Here is a 20,409-nt window from a genome sequence, read left to right on the forward strand (position 1 = left end):
TCCTAGTAAAATATATTGACTATTAATAGTTTTAAATGATAAAATAAAATAGAATGTTATTATGAATTGTAAAGAAACACAAAGTGATATATGGTGTAATTTTCGTCTGACTTTCAAAGCGAAACAGGATTGTTTTCAGGTCGTTTTGGGGCGCATAATGTAGAACAGTGCATCTTCGTACATAACATACACAATATTTTGGTTTATGGTAACACCATGTGTGTATCTACTTGCCAGGGAGAGTTTGTTTTTGCTCTTAATTCTACTACCGTGGAGTATATTTTTCGGATTTTTCGGGAGACTTCTCGGTTCTAAAAAGAGCTGCTGTCCTGCATATTTGGCGGATGGTATAGAGCATCTACTGGATGTTCGTGACTGCACTGATGCGCTGTGACAGTTCTTAAATATTGGTCTCAATGTTTTGACTCGCTTGCTTTAGGCATCGTCAGGAATTATAAACTTACGTAATTTATTCAACAAGTTAATGTATTGGATCTACGAACTGTAATTTAATTGAGCGAAAAGTGGGTCAACTAGACTTTCTCTAATAAAAATCAACACCCGTTGTTTTGAACAAAAGTTTCTTGACACCTTATGTTAAATGTAAGTGTCCAGTCTTCACACTAAGTCTTTTTGTACCTCAACATGCACACAAGAACAAACCTATGAAAATTTGAACTCAATTGGTCGACAAAGTTGCGAGATAATAATGAAAGAAACAACCACATTTTGTCATACGAAGTTGTTTCGAAGTTGTTTCTTTCAAATGCTTGATTTCGAGACCGCGTGAGGTATCGAAATAAAATAAAACATTTTGTTTTATACTTTCAACATCTCCCCATTGTATCAAGTAAGTTGTTTTGCTAACAACTATTATGAGTAGCGTCCAGTGCCATTTACCGGCCCGTCAGATGAGAACAACCATTAGTGTCCAGTGCCATTTACCGGCCCGTCAGATGAGAACTCTCAGTTTTAAGATGCCCTCCGGCCACCCCCGCACCCTCTTTTTTGGTAATAAATTCTATACAAGTACAGACAGTTGTCATTAAAAGTTGTTGAAGTCGTTTGACAAGACGACCTGTCTCCTTATTTGAGGACAGTGTGGGTCAACAGTTGGGTGTTTAAAGAAACAACCACATATATTGTGAAAAGAAAGGTTTCAATATTTTTACGCATCAAAAATAAATAAAAAACTTTCTGATTTTTTTATTTTTATGGAGTGCGCCCTCCATAGTTCAATTGTAGATAACTATGACGTAATGCAGCGTGCTAATAATAATAATGGAGGCAATGTTTACGTTCGACGAGCGATGACAGCTGAGTAATTCAACAAAATGTCTGGTTTGAACCATATCTACAAGGACTCTTCTTTTCAAATGTGGCTGTTCATAAGTCTTGAGGATTACTCCAAAGCTAATAATCATGCATACACTCCTTGGTGACTGGTAGGGAGTGAAAACTGATCGTAGATGTGTTTATGTTTTCCTTCGTCGTGTGCGCACAGTCACAGTGTGCTGCCAGCAGTGCCAGCGAGTGTGGACATACTCCAGTGTGGAGTGTTATGACATACAGGCAGGACGACGATGTTTTGGTGGCATTGGCAACTTCATCATGTCCTCACATAATGACAGACTTTGACAAGTAGCTGGATATATGTAGATATCTATGAATGATCCTCTTCCATGATACAATCAAGGTAGTTAAACTCTAATTTCACTTAGTAAAACTTATTTTTATTTGAGGTAACCTAAGCAACTAATGTCAGCAGCAGACTTATTGTATTATACCTTTTCCATTCGTACCCTGGACACTTCCTACCTTTTGCAAAGGTAGGCCTTACGAAGTGACTTTTGACACTTCGTACCTTGGACACTTTGTACCTTGTTAAGATAAGACACTTTGTACCTTTTTACAAGACACATTTTACCTCAAACTAATTCGGGAATGTCTGCATCGTTTATGATTATTTTGTGTTTTGTAATCAGATGACTATGAAACAAAAACAAATCAGACCAATTATTTTTTATTTTCCTTGGTGCCCCTTTTTACAAACTTGTTTAAAAGACTTTATAAGATTTTATTAAATAAAAAATGAAGATGGCCTTGCTCAGTAAGCAGTCAAAATTCCACTTTTCTTCTTTGGGTTCTTTTTGACAGCACCCCCCCCCCCCTTCCTACCCTGCCCTTCCCCCTCTCCCTGCCCTTCCCATCACCCCAACAAAATTGAAAAAGAAATATTAAACATTGACTCTGTATTAAAGGGTATTATTTTATTTTATTTGCTTTTCTTTCTCCAGATGGATCACATTGCTCTGGATTGTTCATTTCACGATTACGACAACTAGCAGTCCCACCTCATCAGTTTTGAACCACAATCTACCGTTTGCAATAATGGTGAGTTCTTAAAAGTTATACTCTCATCAAGGGGTGCCTATTTTAGAAATCAACCATCTGCTTTGTCAACCTGCCCTAACCTAGACATGCCGTTACCCCTCTATTCTGCCAATCTTAAGCCACGCCCCTGACACATCAAGCCCCTCACCCTTGCCATTTTTTACCCTTCTCCAACCACTTCCAGTAAACTGGATGTCTTCACAATCCTAACTTACAAGATCTCCTAAAGTTGATATTTTGGAACCCACCCCAAAGGTAACCCTTTTAATATTTGTATTCCATTATGCGTCCCAAACATGTTACCCCTTCAACTTTAAAAGCATATCAATGCCATCCCCCACTTGTCTGCCCTTGTGGCCACATCCCAAATATCTTGCCCATTCTCTACAGGCCTACAAACTTAAAAAACAGTTTCTCTTTTTTTCTTAGTATTTTTACAAGAAAGGAGGAGACCTCCTTTTATTTATTAAAGTTAATTTGTTTTACCCAACTTAGGTCAACTCCCTATGTCTCTAATGCCACTCAATAAAACTGCAAAGAAAGACTATTAAGTATGTTGATGAAAATGATCAAACAAGAGAGGGCTTTAAGCCTTTGAAAATGTCTATAGATGATGAAGTTTTGTAAAATAAAACTTTGAAAACAGTATTGAAGCATCATTTAAAAATGAAGTGGTTAACTTTTTTGGGTGATACTGAACTGTGCACCCCACTTTTCTGCCTTTCAGGATCCGCCCCCAACATAATACTCCTTCTACTTCCTTAGGCCTATACATGTGCATACTTAAATAAAAAAAATAAAAACAGTTTCTCGTTTTGGCTTTTTTTTCACAAGAAAGAAGGAGGCCACTTTTTGACCCAAAATTACTAACTGCTCAAATATGAAAATGTTTATTGTTAGGCCTAGATGTTTGAATGAAACATTGTTTAAAAGAACTTAACAAAGAATATTGAAGCAGCAGTGAACAAAAAAGTCTGTATCCAAAAATTGCACCCCACTTTTCTGCTTTTTAAGATCCGCCTCCAACAAGTTACCCCTTCTACTACAAATCTGTACATCAGAACTGCATACTTAAAAAAAAAACCCAGTTTCTTGTCTAAGCTTTTTACAAAAAAAATTAAGAATGAGGAGGCATGCATTTTTAACTCAACTTGACTAGGTCGATCAACTCCCTATGTCTACAATTAAAAACTGCTCAAAAGAGCAATGCTTACAGTCTATGTTATCTAGGAAAATTTATATGCTCCTATAACAAAACTAAAAAACAATATTGGAGCAGCAGTGAAAAATAAAACGTTTTTTTTAAGAAGAACTTAAGTATCAACCCGAAATATGCACCCCACTTCCCTGCCTTTAAGGATCCGCCTCCAACATGTTACCCGTCTACTTCAAATGTGTATCTTAGGCCATGATAGCATTTTTTACCCAACTGGAATATAGGTCAACTTCGACAGTTTGTCTATAATGCCACTCTTTAAAAACTGCTTGAAACAGAGTTGGCTTTAAGCATGGAGGTGCTTTAAGCCTCTCACAATGAAGATGTTTTCTGGTGAAAATGTTTTGGGCGATCTTAAAGTATTAATTTAAAATAAGCACCTCACTTTTCAGCCATTTGTTTCAGGACTCACCCCAACATGTTACCCCTTCACTTCAAATCTGTATCAATCCTAAGCACCCCCTTTTCTGCCATTCAGGACCCACCCCCAACATTTTACCCCTTCTACTTCAAATCTGTATCAATTCTATGCACCCCCTTTTCTGCCATTCAGGACCCACCCCCAACATTTTTCCCCTTCTACTTCAAATATTATGTATCAATCCTATGCACCCCACTTTTCTGCCATTCAGGACCCAGCCCCCCAACATTTTACCCCTTCTACTTCAAATCTGTATCAATCCTATGCACCCCACTTGTCTGCCATTCAGGACCCGCCCCCAACATTTTTCCCCTTCTACTTCAAATATGTATCATTCCTATGCACCCCACTTTTCTGCCGATCAGGACCCACCCCCCAACATTTACCCCTTCTACTTCAAATCTGTATCAATCCTATGCACCCCCTTGTCTGCCATTCAGGACCCACCCCCAACATTTTACCCCTTCTACTTCAAAACTGTATCAATCCTATGCACCCCCCTTGTCTGCCATTCAGGACCCGCCCCCAACGTTTTACCCCCTTCTACTTCAAATCTGTATCACTCCAATATACACAACACTTGTCTGCCATTCAGGACCCGCCCCCAACATTTTACCCCTTCTACTTCAAATCCGTATCAATCCAAAGCACCCCCTTGTCTGCCATTCAGGACCCGCCCCAACATTTTACCCCTTCTACTTCAAATCTGTATCAATCCTATGCACCCCACTTGTCTGCCATTCAGGACCCGCCCCAACATCAATCCAATATGAACCCCACTTGTCTGCCATTCAGGACCCGCCCCCAACATTTTACACCCGTCAAATCTGTGTCTGCCATTCAAGACCCACCCCACCCAACGTATCAGGGGGTGGGGGGGGGGGGTGTGTCAGCAGCCGAGTGGTGGTTGCCGCACTGCCAGTGAAGGAGTCAGGGCTTGATAATTTTCTAGAGGAAAATCATTTGAAGAAAGTGATACTGTTTATTAAATGGTATAACTCAGATTATAGTTTTCAGTCTTACAATGCTAAAATGGCTATGAAGCTTCTTGTAGGCTAAGATTTTATTGTTAGATTTATAAACACTTTTTCAGAAAACTGTACGCCGGGCATTATTATTATTATTATTATTATTATTTATTCGGCCAAGATTTCAACAAACAGTACAAGATACAATATTGAAATATAAATAAAGAAATATAACAGTATAAGAAACAATGAATGTAAACTTATGACATCTAGAACAATTGTAAACCAATGATTGAGTGAGACAGAGCACTGGCAATCAAGCAAGACAATTATAAAAACAGACAGGACAAGCCCATTCTAAGATGGCCAGGATTAATAAAAGTGAACCTAACCACTGTGACTCGAAAGCCTATCAATCCAATCTTAAAATAGGAATAGAATCTTTAACAAACATTTAAAAACAGTAAAGATAAACTTTGGAAAATATAATAAATATTAAGAACAAAATAAATATGTATATGTTAAGAAAAACCTATTTAAATGTAGCAAGATTATTTGGAAGTGCACTATTGAATTTAAAAAAGCTGACCTAAAAACAATGAACAAATGAGGAAATAAAAATATAGAAATTAAGAAAAGGGCCAATCTTTATCAACAGATAAATTAAAAACAATTTGGAAAAACTCTACAGGTTCTGGAAGTGCTGACACAGGTATCTTTTAAAACAATTGTATGAATCAAGGGTGAGGGAGTTGCAGATATTTGTTGGCAGACCGCTCCAAACACGAGGGAAAGAATGAACTGAAGTGTTTTTTAGGCTGAGGGTTCTAGCATACAAATGGTTGAATACAAGTGTATCGGTGTGTCGGGTATTGACAGAGGTATTCAAGTTGATGATGATGATGGGACAATTAATTAAACCAAATAAACAACAAGTGGTGAATTGCACAATAACCCCCTCTCCCAGTGTGAGCTTTGTACGCTTGTGAAAATGTTGATAACTGTTGAAAATGTTGATAACTGTGAATGGCCCCTTAGTTTAGTTTCGTACATGTAGGTACAACATGTAAAAACATGCTTTATTTGTGAACCATCAACATCTTTTCTATTAAATTTTTCAAAACTTTTCAACTATGAGGGTACAATGATTTGCCTATGATCTCATTGCCCTGGGTAAGTGGGTGGGGGGGGGGACGGTTCGACTTCAAAGCTGTTTCCACTTGTCTACTGTTATTTAAACCCGTACTTAGCCTACCTCTAGTTCTCTTCAATCTGTGTCAATGCCAAAGGTGCAAAATGCTTACTCTGGTTTTCTAGACCCATCGTCAATATTATTACCCCTTAGTACTTCAAATCTGTATTGCCTAAGGTACAAAACACTTGGTTTGTTTTTCTAAACTTGTCGCCATTATGATTCTGTAACATTCTGTATCCTTGCTCACCAGTCATCTGCCGTTCTTGACCTGTTCCTAATATGAACACCCCTTGAGATGTAAAACACTTTTCTGCCAATCTGGATCCACCACCAATCAACAGCCCCTTCTATAAACTTAATTACATCTGTGTACAATGTTTTCTTTTTGACATATAATTCATGAGCATTATTTTTGTCTTGTGAACTTGTTTATAGAACACCCAAGATGACGACAAGCTGTGGTACGAAAGATATGCCAGCCTGACTGAAGAGAGCCTGTGAGATGCTGCCTCGTCATGATTTCAAATACGTCATCTTCTCAGCGTCTCAACCTAATTCAGTTCAACCTTGTGATTCATTCAATACTAAGATGTTAAGGTACGTCTCACGTAGTGAGTTTTAAATTGTTGTAAAAAGATCTGTTTACAAATGGACTCTTAAAAAACCACTCAGACATCAGTCTTTACTGTTTACAACTTGACAAAGTTTATATTTAATTCAAAGCTATGAATTTAAATCAAACTAAGTGTACAGCGTAAACAGATCTTTACCATATAGAAAAGTTTGCGGTAACACCATGTAATAACAATCTCTAAATGATTTGGGGTGGTTCTGAAAAGAACCGTTGGATTAACTTGACGTTTCGATCAGTATGCTCTGATCGTCTTCTGGAGAATTCTACAGAAGACGATCAGAGCATACCGATCGTCTTCGGGAATTCTCCAGAAGACGATCAGAGCATACTGATCGAAACGTCGAGTTAATCCAACGGTTCTTTTCAGAACCACCCCAACTCATTTAGAGATTGTTATTACATGGTGTTACCGCAAACTTTTCTATATCTTTCTTCCACCATGCAAAGTTTCAAATCCTACAGATCTTTACCATGTTGAGCCCTATGTTATGTTATGTCATGAAGTGAAACATTGCTGGATATAGTTGTGTACATTTTATAACTCTTTTGATTCATCAGGCCTGATACTTTGCGGAGTTAAATTACGCTGCAATTGCCTCCATGCACTCGGTCTTTGTCATTGCCTTGGTGCCCAAAATGGTCCGGTACTTATTCAAATTTCCTTCTTACTCTTGCGTTTTACTGAGAAACAGCCTTCCCCTTACAAGAATGAAGCATCAGGCCTGAAGAATGGTAAATGAAATGCAGAAATCAAAGAGCACTGCATACAAAGCAATGAAGTAAAAAGTCATGCAATCTCGTTGTCATAGGCCTATGCATGGTTAATGTAAAGTGAACATAATTTTTACACAGGTCAGACAGAGTTAAAACATGTTTTAAATGCTTAGTTTGGTTTTTATTTATGTGGTAAATGATGATATTTAACTGTAAAACGTTGTACAAATTGAGCAGGGCCTTTAGTTTTAAACAGAATGCAAATGTATGGAAACTTAGAGTGAACATCTGCATGTCCATAAAGTTTAATGCTTAGTACTTAAAGTTCTGTATTGCATCTTTCCACCATTTTATCTTGAAAATTAGATTCTGCAAATACATGAGAACCCCAAAATACAAAGTTATCTAATTTTTTAGATTTATTTGATGTGTTTAACTTGGAAATTTGTCAATGCAGATGGCCGCTCTAAGCTTCCATACAATTTTTTGCAACAGTTTGGAAGTCTGGCTTCCTGTCTCTTAGTACTTATATAACACTATTCTTAATGTAGGTATCAGACTAATTTCTTAACACACTTGTTTAATATAGCTTATGTTATCAAGGTTATTGTGTATAAAAAGGCCCTTTTTAAACAAGCCTTTTAAATAATACAGCTACGAAATTCACAGTAAAGCGAAGCATACTATCTGTTACACTAAAAAAATAAGAAGTTTGAAGGTTAGAAGTCACGAACGTGTGTTCTGTGCATTGAAATTGATGTAATAAGAGTTATGGCATCTACAATTTTAGAGTTTTAGAGTTATATAAGCAATTATTTATTTGAAAAACCCACTTTCCTGTGAACATTTTTGTCACCAGAATACGTATTACATGTAGATTGCTAAATAGGACACTTTGTAGTGTATCCCGTACTGTTTTAAGGGTGTTTTGAAGGTTTTTGACCCTCAAGTTATGTAATTTTCAGTGATTTTTAGAGTTTTTGAGGCCAAAAAAAAAGTATTAAAATAAAAATTAACGAGCATGCGTTTTAGGCGATTTTAAGAAAATGAATTACCAAAAAAAAAAAATTAGTGGTGATTTTTACAAGTTTTTACAATTTTGGATTTTCTTTGATGGAAAATAAAAAAAATTAACGAGCGTACGTTTCAGGCGATTTTAAGAAAATCATTCACCGTTAATTTTTTTTTTTTTTTTTTTAATTGAAATATTAAATAAAAATTAATTTAAAAAAAAAATCTCGCCTCCACTTTCCTTCCTACCCGGTCCACCGCTCCCCCCTCTCTCTCTCTCCGGGTCCACGCCTCCCCCTGGTGTATCTCCGCCATGTTGCCTCCTCGTTGTGGTCCGGGGTCCGTGGGCGTTCCTCTGGTGTCTCCATGTGGGTGGTGTCCTGGCCGGGGCTCGAACCCGCACAGATGTCTCCAGTGTAGTCTTTCAAAGCCGTCTCCCTATCCGCTAGGCTATGGCGTCTTCCGGGTTGGAGAAAAAAAATTTCGATGTGGTAAACATTAGAACGAAATTTGATGTACACATGTATTATACGCGTATTTACAGGGTAGCGATTCAGTCGTAAAAAGTGCGCCCTCTTGTGGCGATTTTAATTAATATGTAATTAATAGTGCCAAATCAATTAATATTGCCACAAGAGGGCGCGCTCTCTCTCAAGAAAATTCTTGAATCAAGACTAGCAATCAATAGCCTACTCGGCCACACGGAAACATAAACTTGTTGTCTGTCTTGTTTTTAATATAAAATTTAATACGTTTTCCTTTTTTTCTTTTAATAAAATTTGAATAAGCTAAGCCTTATTGTGCACATGTTTGTTTCGTTTTATGAAGTCAAATAAAGCTTTTTAAACAAATAAATACAGGTTTGGCAACAAAATAATGACAGTCAAACAAAAACGGGTTTAGATTAATAGTGTACCATTTTTATTTATTACAGTAATAATAATGAACAGTTTTAATATTGCACAAAACTCCATGCTATAACAGCAATTAACGTTAATCGTTCATTTTTAATTTAATCTAGAATTTCTATCATCAGCTTTTTACCAGTTATTTAAATTATTTACATCAAATAATACTAACCATTTCAAAGTCCTAAAACTGCGTTTGATTATAACTCAAGTTTGATATAGATAACTAAATAAGACAAGTTTGATTACTTATTATTTAACACATGATAAAATAACACTTGTCTTCTAAAAAAAACCTGAGTACAGTACTTTGTTTAAATTATCCATCAAGCTGAAAACAGACACTCCTGGATTATGGATATTAATTTTGTGAATTCTTTAAATTATCCATCAAGCTGAAAACAGACACTCCTGGATTATGGATATTAATTTGTGAATTCTTAAAATTATCCATCAAGCTGAAAACAGACACTCCTGGATTATGGATATTAATTTGTGAATTCTTTAAATTATCCATCAAGCTGAAAACACACACTCCTGGATTATGGATATTAATTTGTGAATTCTTTTGGAGTAATGTAGTTATTTCTCACTCAAATAATAAAAGTCATCAGACCTGAAGCCTTGTATTATGCATTGGAAGCACACTTTTTCTGTCATTATTTTTATTGCAACTTTGATGACTAATCGAGTACAAAAAAATTGTACAGATTTGTTACTTTATGCATAGTTGTGATACACAAAGTGCAAAAACTGGTCTTTGACAAAACTGTGTCCAGTGCCTTAAATTGAACCATAATATTTTAGTCTGAAATTGTTGTTGTTTTTTAACTAAGATTCTCTTTACTACCCAGTTTGCACACACAGATCTGTGGTAAAAAACATTGGCAATGTGGGAATCAGCGACGTTGCTGTCCATTTCGGAACCAGATGTTGCTGCCCGTTTAAGAATCCTTAAGAAGCTGTCCATGTAGGAATCCAAACGTCACTGTCCATACGAATTAGCCGTTGCTGTCCATGTAGGAATCCAAACGTCGCTCTGTCCATAGGAATCAGCCGTTGCTGTCCATGTGGAATCCAAATGTTACTGTCCATGTAGGAATCTGACATTGCTGTCCATTTAGGAATCAGATGTTGCTGTCTATGTAGGAATCAGATAGTGCTGTCTGTAGGAATCCAAACATAGCTGCCCCATGTAGGAGTCACAAGCAGATGTCAACGTTGGAATCAAACATCACCGCCCATATTTAGAATTGGATGTCTGACCTGCACACAAAAATAAAAAACACAAAAATTAAGTCAATAAAAATGTCATAAATGATATCCTAAGTAAACTTTCCTGGGCGAACCTTCATAAGCCATTTTGAGATATGGACACAATACTACAACACTATAAGGTTTTGGTAAATTTGTCTGTTATACACCCAAACCAAACAGCACACTCCTGTCACATCCGCCATACCTCAAAAGGGCTTTAAATGACTGCTTACTGCAAATTCTGTGCTTCACCATTCTTTGCTTGCAGGGCAAGCCCCGAATTTCAGTGCTTGCTGTGTAAGCGAAGAATGTCTAGTAATGTGGAGTACACAATCACACAAGGCAAGAGTCCCTTCTTTCCTGCTTCCGTAATTGCCAATTTTTCGCTTAGGGTGAGCAGAGCCATGAAGTTGGGCCATGTTGTGTGAATGAACAATTTTTCAACTATATTCGCCATTAATACCTGCTAAAACTAGTGTTCCAACAAGCTTAAAAAAAAAAATGTTTCTTAACAATTTATGACAAGTTTCTCATAATCAAGCACATAAAAGTTAATCAAGCTGTTCAATAAACGATACCCCACAACAAACAATACATTGCTCAATAATAAATATTTTACAGTTTCAACTACAGCAAACGAATTTGACATACAAAAATATTATTTTCCCAATAAATATTTGAGTTGTGTATGCAGAAAACAATTATGTTTGTCATACTCATAAACCGCCAAAAATGTGTACAAACCAAGAGAAAAAAAAAAAAGTTCTTCAAGAGTAAATTGTACAAATTGAACAAAACAGGGAAACAAAATCAAATTAAAAAGAAATTTGTGTTTCTCAGATGCATTCACTGTAAAAAGAAAATGATGCAAAGAGTTTTTGTTTTAAACTTAACTTTTATCTATTTTTTGAGGGGGGTGTTGAAATTGGGGTTTCAATTAGATTTGAAAATTTGGTTAAAGTTAGAAATGATTGGACTTTTGAAATTACATGTATAACAACAAAACATTTTTATCCAGGGATAAACACAGTTTGATAGGTAACCAGGGAAACAGTTAATACACTTCACTGGCAAACAATTATGTTTCTCAAAAACTTTTAAAATATGTTAAGTTTCTAAAACACCTTAAATTAATAGTTTGATTGAAACACCTAAAACAATAATTATGTTTCTCAAAATACCTTTCATGTTACAATCATGTTTTTGCGAAACACCTTTAAAAACAAAAATCGACTCTCAAATAGAAAAGTTTCTCAAAACAGTTATCACCTTAAAAAAATTACGTTTCTCAAAACACCTTGACCCCAGAAAATAAAAAAGGGTTCTAACTTTTTTAGCTTAGCCTAATCACGGAGGTAGAAAAAGCTGCAAAGCTCAATAAAGCCACGACCGAAAAGGGCCACAGTGAAACATGTACTAGTTATCTGTACTATGTTTGTTGAGCGAAATTTGTAGTAGCCCCTTTAATATCTTGGCCACAAAAATGGGGACTACAGCTCCAGTAGTTATAATGCTGGACCTAAATACTCAGCAGTGTAAACCGTGGTGGACGAGGAACCTTGAAAAGTACAGATCAGTATTGATGGGATTTTTCTCTGTCCTTACTCTATGATGGGATTTAGGGGGTGGGGGGGACGAGGTACTGATGGAAACTTAACTCAGTCATATTCATAACTGATAAACACTAACAGTAACACTAGTAACAGTAAACAAATAATCCCGAGTCTACTGTTTATTATGGAGCAAATAATACGTGGGAAAATCTTCTGTAAGCAGAGACAAAAACATGTACACGTATCCCATACACGCATAACTACGATCACCCACCGCCATGCTTATAGCCGGACTGTCGCCGTAGTCAGGCACCACCTGTCAGGGTAGTATGATCATGCCGTTAGGTCGCCTCCTCGTAAAAATCAAAACATGCCATTATGCAAATATAAACGTATCAGGAAATGCGTGATTCTCAACATATCACTCCAAAACATACCTTGATATCTCCGGTCATCCTCAGTCGAACAGCCACATTGACATATATCCTTTCTATGGGCTTGAACGAGACATTTTGCCTGAAGTTTGCAGATAAAAATATCAACGATGATCAACGTCAAAATTCCCCTCTTCTTTGCCTACCTAAATCTAAACTATAGAGGGCGCACTCCATAAATTTAAACGGGTGGCGAAAGATTCAGTCACCCAAGACAGTCTCAACTCCCCCCTTATTCAGACTTTTGTGACAAAATGGGTATTTTCATAAATAAGTTATTGAAATAGTTGTTTCAAGAAACCTCTTGATTGGTTTAATTGGAACCTAAATTTGACTACAAATTTGAAATAAGACGTCTCACAATGTGAAACTTAGTTCTCTAATTATTGTCTAATAATTATTAGGGGCTTCAGCCTAGTAAAAAAACAATATCGACCGCAATCCACTATGAGCGTTGTCATGTCATTAAAACAAGCTGTAACAATATTTTTAAATAATGCATGGTTATGTTATTTAGCAATAAACACGAACAGAAAGCTAGTTGCCTCATTTTAATTTCTTGTATTCACAATAATAGCTAGCTTGTCGCATTATTTTATTTTCATTTCAATAAAATGTATGGTTAAGCACAAAACAAAAAATCTAGTTCGCTTTGTAGCATCAGTGAGCAAAAAACGAGTGGCACCAGTGAAAACTTGAGGAGGTTTTGGATGTTTATCTAGGCCAAACATAACACTGCCTTCTTTAAGCAGGCACCAGTGAAAACTTTATGAAATTTTGGATGTTTATCTAGGCCAAACATAACACTGCCTTCTTTAAGCAGTAAAAGCATTTTATTAAATAATTATTTTCTGCTTAGCAAAAACAAGCAGGATGTACACGTGACATGGTTTGTTATGGTAACTTATTCTGTATGCATTTTTATGTTGTGCGTAGCTCCTTTTTGTGCTTAGCACTTCTATGCAAATGGGCCCTGTTTGTGCTCAGTAAGATTTGTCTGTGCTTAGCACTTCTATGCAAATGGGCCCTGTTTGTGCTCAGTAAGATTTGTCTGTGCTTAGCACTTCTATGCAAATGGGCCCTGTTTGTGCTCAGTAAGATTTATCTGTGCTTAGCACTTCTATGCAAATGGGCCCTGTTTGTGCTCAGTAAGATTTGTCTGTGCTTAGCAATTGTGTCGTGCTTACATGCTTTACAAATAATTATTGGTAACAATTACAACAATTAATTTTTGTTTTACTATTGGTTGATTTAACAGCCAATGCGTGGGACGGGCGGGGTCGCCAGAATTAACTGCTTAGCCAGTTTCTCTGCTAAGCTAAACAATACAAACAATAACAATAAATTGTTTTTTGAGAAAATTCATTATTCAAATCTGTTAACCTCGCTTCCGGCTCGACCTCACTAAACAAAAAGATGAAACAACAAATTGGGGGCAAAATAAGTGCGTTCTCTGTATGTTGTAATAGTAAGGCCGATCAAGGTCTACCTTTTTTGAAGCTGCTAAGCAGACAATGCCGCTCAGCAAAATTTATTAACTTGGGGAAATTATCAGTTGGGTACCAGCCTAAATGAAAGTTAAAGGCAATGTGACTGACTCGGTGGTGCCCTGTTTCTGCCAAGCCTGAAATTGTTGTGCTTAGCACGTTTTTACTGCTTTCAGGCTTAAATGCAGTGGACAATAATAATGGTAATTGTCAAAGTAGCCTTCACAGTTGGTGTATCTCAACATTATGCAGAAAATAACAAACCTGTGAAAATTTGAGCTCACTCGGTCACATGAAGTTATGTGCTTTCAGACGCTTGATTTCGAGACCTCAAATTCTAAATATGAGGTCTCAAAATCAAATTCGTGGAAAACTACTTCTTTCTCGAAACCTACATTACTACAGAGGATGGAGCCGTTTCTCACAATGTTTCTATCAACTTGTCACCAAGAAAGGTTTTGTGGCAATAATTATTTTGAGTAATTACCAATAGTGTCCACTGCCTTAAATGAAAATAGACCGTCCTCAGTAGGCCTACCAAAATTGTGTATAACTTTTTTTCGTTAGGGGGTGGGGGTGAGCTGGCTGTAGCTCTATCATGAAAATATTGTATACTTTTACTTTTTGAAAATGGCCGCTTAAAATTATTCAACAAGAATTGGCCCTAATAGTCAACATAGTTTTCTCAAATATTGATGGTTCTAATAATATTTGACTTTATTATGGCATCGCCCAGCCAGCAAGAGTGCAATAATTGTTATACAAAACGATTTCTTTTTTAATTCAAATTTAGAAGTATTGTAGAATGTAATGATGATGTTTATTCATAAAGTGTTATTAAAATATCACAAGATTAATATTTCTTTTAGTCGCCATGGTTTTATTTATACACAATTAATTTCTTCTCTAAAGATTCAGGTGAGTTAAGAATAATCTTTTATATTTTTTCAAAGCTATTGCTGTCAACTTTCTATCACTATAAAATGCACCCATAACGTTTCTGCAACCATTATCAAGTATCATCTCTGAAACTGATTCAAATTGCCATTTTTTGGGGGTCCAATGTTGACATTTCCTAGCTCTCTCATTATGGTACCTATGATTTTCTCACAACATTTCGTTAAAGATTCGGTACGAATAATGACAGTAGAATTATAATGTATAGGATTTGAGGCATTGCATGGTAAGGTATCAAAATATATTTGGTTAGCGGTAACACCATGTCTGTATCTACTTGCCAGGTAAAGTTTGTTATTAGAGAACTGAACAATAATGGATATACACAAACTCAGATGCTTAGTTTACTGAAACAAACAAGCTCAAGTGAAAAATCTAGCTTAAAAATACAATTTCTGGAGAAATTGTGTTAAAATTGTTTTGTGACCTCTAAAAAGATCTAAAAAGGCTATAACATTATGGCAGAATAATAAAGACAATTATTTGATCTCTTTATGATTTAGCATGTGTAAGTCATTTATGACTTGTGCCAAGCAAACAATTCAAGATATAAGTAAATAGAAGGCGTAATTATTACATACATTATAAATACGCGTCATAATTATGAGCTAAACTTTCTTTCTATCTCATGTCCCTTCAAACGCGGCAACCCACACTTTTGTTCTTACCAATTCTGTAATGTTCCTTTCAAAAAGCTTTTCAATCAACTGGCCAGTCGACACAAACCCTTGCTAAGTACAGAAAAGTATTGCTTAACAGAAAAAGATTACCGGTCAAAATTGTAGTTTACTTTGTTGTGAATGGTGCCCCAATCAATTTGTGCTTTATAGCAATAAACTTTGTCAAGCATAACAGTTGGATGAAATTGTAGTTTACTTTGTTGTGAATGGTGCCCCAATCAATTTGTGCTTTATAGCAATAAACTTTGTCAAGCATAACAGTTTGATGAAATTGTAGTTTACTTTGTTGTGAATGGTGCCCCAATCAATTTGTGCTTTAAACAGTTTGATGAAATTGGCCCCTGGACTTTACACAAACTATTTTAAAAGATTTGTTCCTTAATATCAGTTATCTGTTCTTTGGTCACCATTCTATCTTCAGTTTCAATTTCTTCACACTCCAGCGACTCTAGTGGAATGTCCGAGCCTTGACTTCCGACCTCATCACCATCTGTATCCATTCCTTCTCTACGCCTTAGCTCAGCCTCTACCTCTCTAAGGATGAGTTCTTCATCCCATTCTTTACATTCTCATATTCCTCCTCTTGATCATCATCATCTTCTTCTTCTTAATCTTTGTATGTCTTTGCCATGTCAGATAAACCCCACTGGTGTAAGAAAGTATAACAAAGGGAAGGTCTACATTAAAACACTCTTATAATTAATGTCAATGAAAACCTTTGATTAGAAACCTACAGCAGCTTCCGATAGTCTAAAGCACTTTCAGAAACATAGAAACCTACAGCAGCTTCCGATAGTCTAAAGCACTTTCAGAAACATAGAAACCTACAGCAGCTTCCGATAGTCTAAAGCCCTTTCAGAAACATAGAAACCTACAGCAGCTTCCGATAGTCTAAAGCACTTTCAGAAACATAGAAACCTACAGCAGCTTCCGATAGTCTAAAGCACTTTCAGAAACATAGAAACCTACAGCAGCTTCCGATAGTCTAAAGCACTTTCAGAAACATAGAAACCTACAGCAGCTTCCGATAGTCTAAAGCACTTTCAGAAACATAGAAACCTACAGCAGCTTCCGATAGTCTAAAGCACTTTCAGAAACATAGAAACCTTCAGCAGCTTCCGATAGTCTAAAGCACTTTCAGAAACATAGAAACCTACAGCAGCTTCCGATAGTCTAAAGCACTTTCAGAAACATAGAAACCTACAGCAGCTTCTGATAGTCTAAAGCACTTTCAGAAACATTTCACTTTGAAGTAATGTGGTTATATGAAAAGATATTAGCTTAATATGCCCCAAAATTTGAATCTTTGACGCATCACAGATTGTGTATTCCAATTATTATAAGGAATATTCTTCCTGTGTGGACATATTCTCTCAAGATTTGCAGCAAAAGCTAAAAAATGTGAGCCTTTTTTCAAATGCATGTTTAGTTGTATACATCTTCATTTATATGGGATTAAAACAATCCAACAGTTCCAAAAATAGTTCCAAGAGTCGTAGGAGTGAGGGTATTATGTCAACCTCATTCCCAGGAGTGATCGATCTCGCAGCGTCAGCTGATCCATCAATCCAAATATTGGACATCTGTCTGAAGTAAGTCGAGTATAACTCACCTGCAAACAGACAGCCATCGATATGTAATCTCTGTGCCTCTCTTTCCATTTCCCGCTCAGACTGGAACGGAATAAACCAATCCAGTTCGATGCAGTTTGTGATGTTAACGATAAGCTCAGCCACTTGGTCCATCTGGTGGCGGTCACCTTTAGGGATACTGGTCAGTTCACTGGCCAGCAGGGTGGTGATGGCATCTGTGTCTAGGTGGAGCTGCTGCATAAGGTACCCTAATGTGTTAGGATAAAGAAGTTCTTGTGGTTATTTGTGTCAGTAAACTCAAACAACACGTTTACACCTCATCAACTTTTGATAAGATAAGAAAGATCATGTTGGAAACTGCTCTTTCCCAAACCAGTGAGTAACAACCTGAGGTTTGTCATTGGCAACCTTCGGTCTGCTTTTCACGGGTCGATTCACATAATGATACTTCAAAACAAAACATAATCTCAGAAAGCCAGTAGCACAAAAAACTGCTATAAGCACAGGAATATCTTGCTGAGCAAAAATAGGTTGCTAGCCAACATTCCAAGAAGTTTATAATGTTGAGGTGGTTCCCACCCACTCATTTTTGTTCAGATAATAGCTCGATGAAATTGGGACCTGCACATATTGCACAGTTTTTCAAACCTTAAAACAACTTACTCCAGTCTCTGCAGAATAGCACTCTCTGAGATGACCTGGTTCCAGTCCATCTGAAGTATCGGAAGAAATGGCTCAGGGTTGATGTTTGTGTTCACATTGTAATTACCCACGGATGTTAGATGCTTAAGAAGGTTATCTATGTCAGTAACAAATGAACTGATGTTGAAGGTATCTTGCTGGAAGGCTGTAACCTGAATTGGGAAACAAGGAGCAAGAGTTGTCATTCTGAAATCTTATAAACCACAGCTGAAACTGACTGAATAGATTTGGTTACATGGCTTCTGATTGGCATCCCTAACAAAGATTATTGTCAATAGAGAGACTGCCAACATAGAGCTAGATAGAACAGTTGGTAGAGCGCCAGCACATTAAACCAGAGGTTGTTGGTTATATTGTCAATAGACAGACTGCAAACATAGGGCTAGAAAGAATATTATTTTGGTAGAGCGATGGCACATTAAACCAGAGGTTGATGGTTCTTTTTGTCTTTGTTCTACCTCCAAATATTTCAAAAACCTTCAGCATATTACTTCAAACTCTGCCATCTCTAAACGATCCTCCATGTTATAAGACCTACCTCATCCATGATCTGCTTGAAGACCTTAGTAGCTGCCAGATACTCCAACGAGCCAAGGACGCCATTACTACACAGAGCCTCATGCAACTGAGTTGCGTTGACTGAATCAGGGAATGCAAAGAGCGCCCTCAGCTGATCAGCATCACAAAGTGATGAGTTCAAGTTATTAGCGAAGATGACTAGGTAGACATGGAACAGCTATCAAGAGAACAACACAAACAGGAGTTGGTTAAATCTTTGTTTGATTAACAAATAATTTAGATTCAACAAAGAAAAAGTTTACTTGACTGGGATTTGAAACAATGTCCTCAGGTTTCTGACTATTTCAAGATGAACAGGGACTTGGCTGTTTATCATTATAACCATCAGTGTTTTTTAGTGCTAGACGATATGTCTGATCTAATGCTGGAACTGGGCAGCCCCAGATAATTTGTTTTCCTTTTTTTTCTGGAAAATATTTACTCAGTCTTGTTTTGAAGTCATTTTTATTAATTCCAATCTCATGGTGATCATTTGGTTATCCTTTTTGTGGGTGTTTTATACGTAACATCGTGATACTTGGGCTAAATGGTGGTCACTTCTCGTCGAAATCAACCCCCGCCAATTTTTTGAATACCGATGCTACAACCCTGGCCAGAGGCAGTCTATTGTTACAATTATTTTAACTATGAGCAGTCATAGAAAATGGTGGTTTCGCTATTGGGGCACTAGTACGACCGATAAATTCAAATTTCAGGGGAAAGTGAGAACAGTCGTGACAATAGGGGCCTATATCCCTGTTGAGTGACTGGATCTTTTGATGATAACTTCATAATTATGATATATTTATGATTTTGAAGTAGGGCCTAATTAAAATGATTCTCAATCTGCTTTATTCTGTATCGAAAGCTGCTGTACTTCGAACAAAGTAAGTAGTTATTATTGCTATAAATTTTAGGAGTGATGACCCAACGTATACCTTCTCTTTATGAAATCGGTCCAGTCCGAAAGTCATGCTTGTTTAAGTTCATAACTGTGTACGTAGTGTTGGTATTAATGGTAGTTGCTACACAGTCGTGTGGTGGGCTAGCTTTAGTAATCTTTTATCCACTCCAGAATGACTTCTCTTCAGTAAAAAGTACTGCTGAAGTGGATTCATCTTAACCAGTATCATAATGGATAATACACTCTTATTTTGAGACTCGAAAACCGAGCAGTCACTGGAAAATGTAAGGGTTTTCTTACCTCTCTTCTCGACTCTACAACAAGCAGACGACTTAATGTCAAAAAATTTCAAATACTGTTACAGCGCCCTCTGATAGAGGGCGCTATATTGATAATATCCATAGAAAAAAAAAATCCCCGGGTTCTACAATATCGTTATAGCGCCCTCTATTAGAGAGCGCTTTAACTTCAATGCCTCCGTCAACCACACTGTCAAGGCAAGGTCTGCAGTTGACGGTTGTTTACATACAACTAAAGTGTTACAGCGCCCTCTGTTGTTCAGAGACAACCATACAAATAATACGCTAACTCACGTCGTCAAGCTGCAAGGCTTGGCTGTTGAATTGCCAGTTTTATCATTTCAGATACATTTATTTCATGTCAACATCAATCAATACAGTGTGATAACATTGTCCAGAAAACATATTATAACATGTACTAAGGAAAACTTAATCCAGGTAATGAACAATAAATAGAAAATAGTTTGACGTTAACATGTAGGAAAAAGTTTATAGCAGTTGGCGATTATTTGACGTTTTTGACAG

At 36.8% G+C, this 20,409-nt stretch overlaps 2 long non-coding RNA genes across 2 annotated transcripts; one reads left to right on the top strand and one right to left on the bottom strand.

Annotated features, from left to right (window-relative positions):
- Positions 1-1,574: 1,574 nt before the first annotated feature.
- LOC117302692 lies at positions 1,575-7,012 on the top strand. The gene is made up of 3 exons (XR_004520446.1): positions 1,575-1,696; positions 2,298-2,394; positions 6,630-7,012. It is a non-coding gene; the product is annotated as an uncharacterized LOC117302692 (long non-coding RNA).
- A 7,708-nt stretch (positions 7,013-14,720) lies between these two features.
- On the bottom strand, positions 14,721-19,947 carry LOC117302504. The gene is made up of 5 exons (XR_004520442.1): positions 19,886-19,947; positions 18,662-18,859; positions 18,085-18,275; positions 17,442-17,669; positions 14,721-16,475 (listed from the first exon to the last, which is right to left on the bottom strand). It is a non-coding gene; the product is annotated as an uncharacterized LOC117302504 (long non-coding RNA).
- Between the last annotated feature and the right edge of the window lie 462 nt (positions 19,948-20,409).

The sequence above is a fragment of the Asterias rubens genome, chromosome 18, assembly GCF_902459465.1.
Source record: "Asterias rubens chromosome 18, eAstRub1.3, whole genome shotgun sequence".
NCBI lineage: Eukaryota > Metazoa > Echinodermata > Asteroidea > Forcipulatida > Asteriidae > Asterias > Asterias rubens.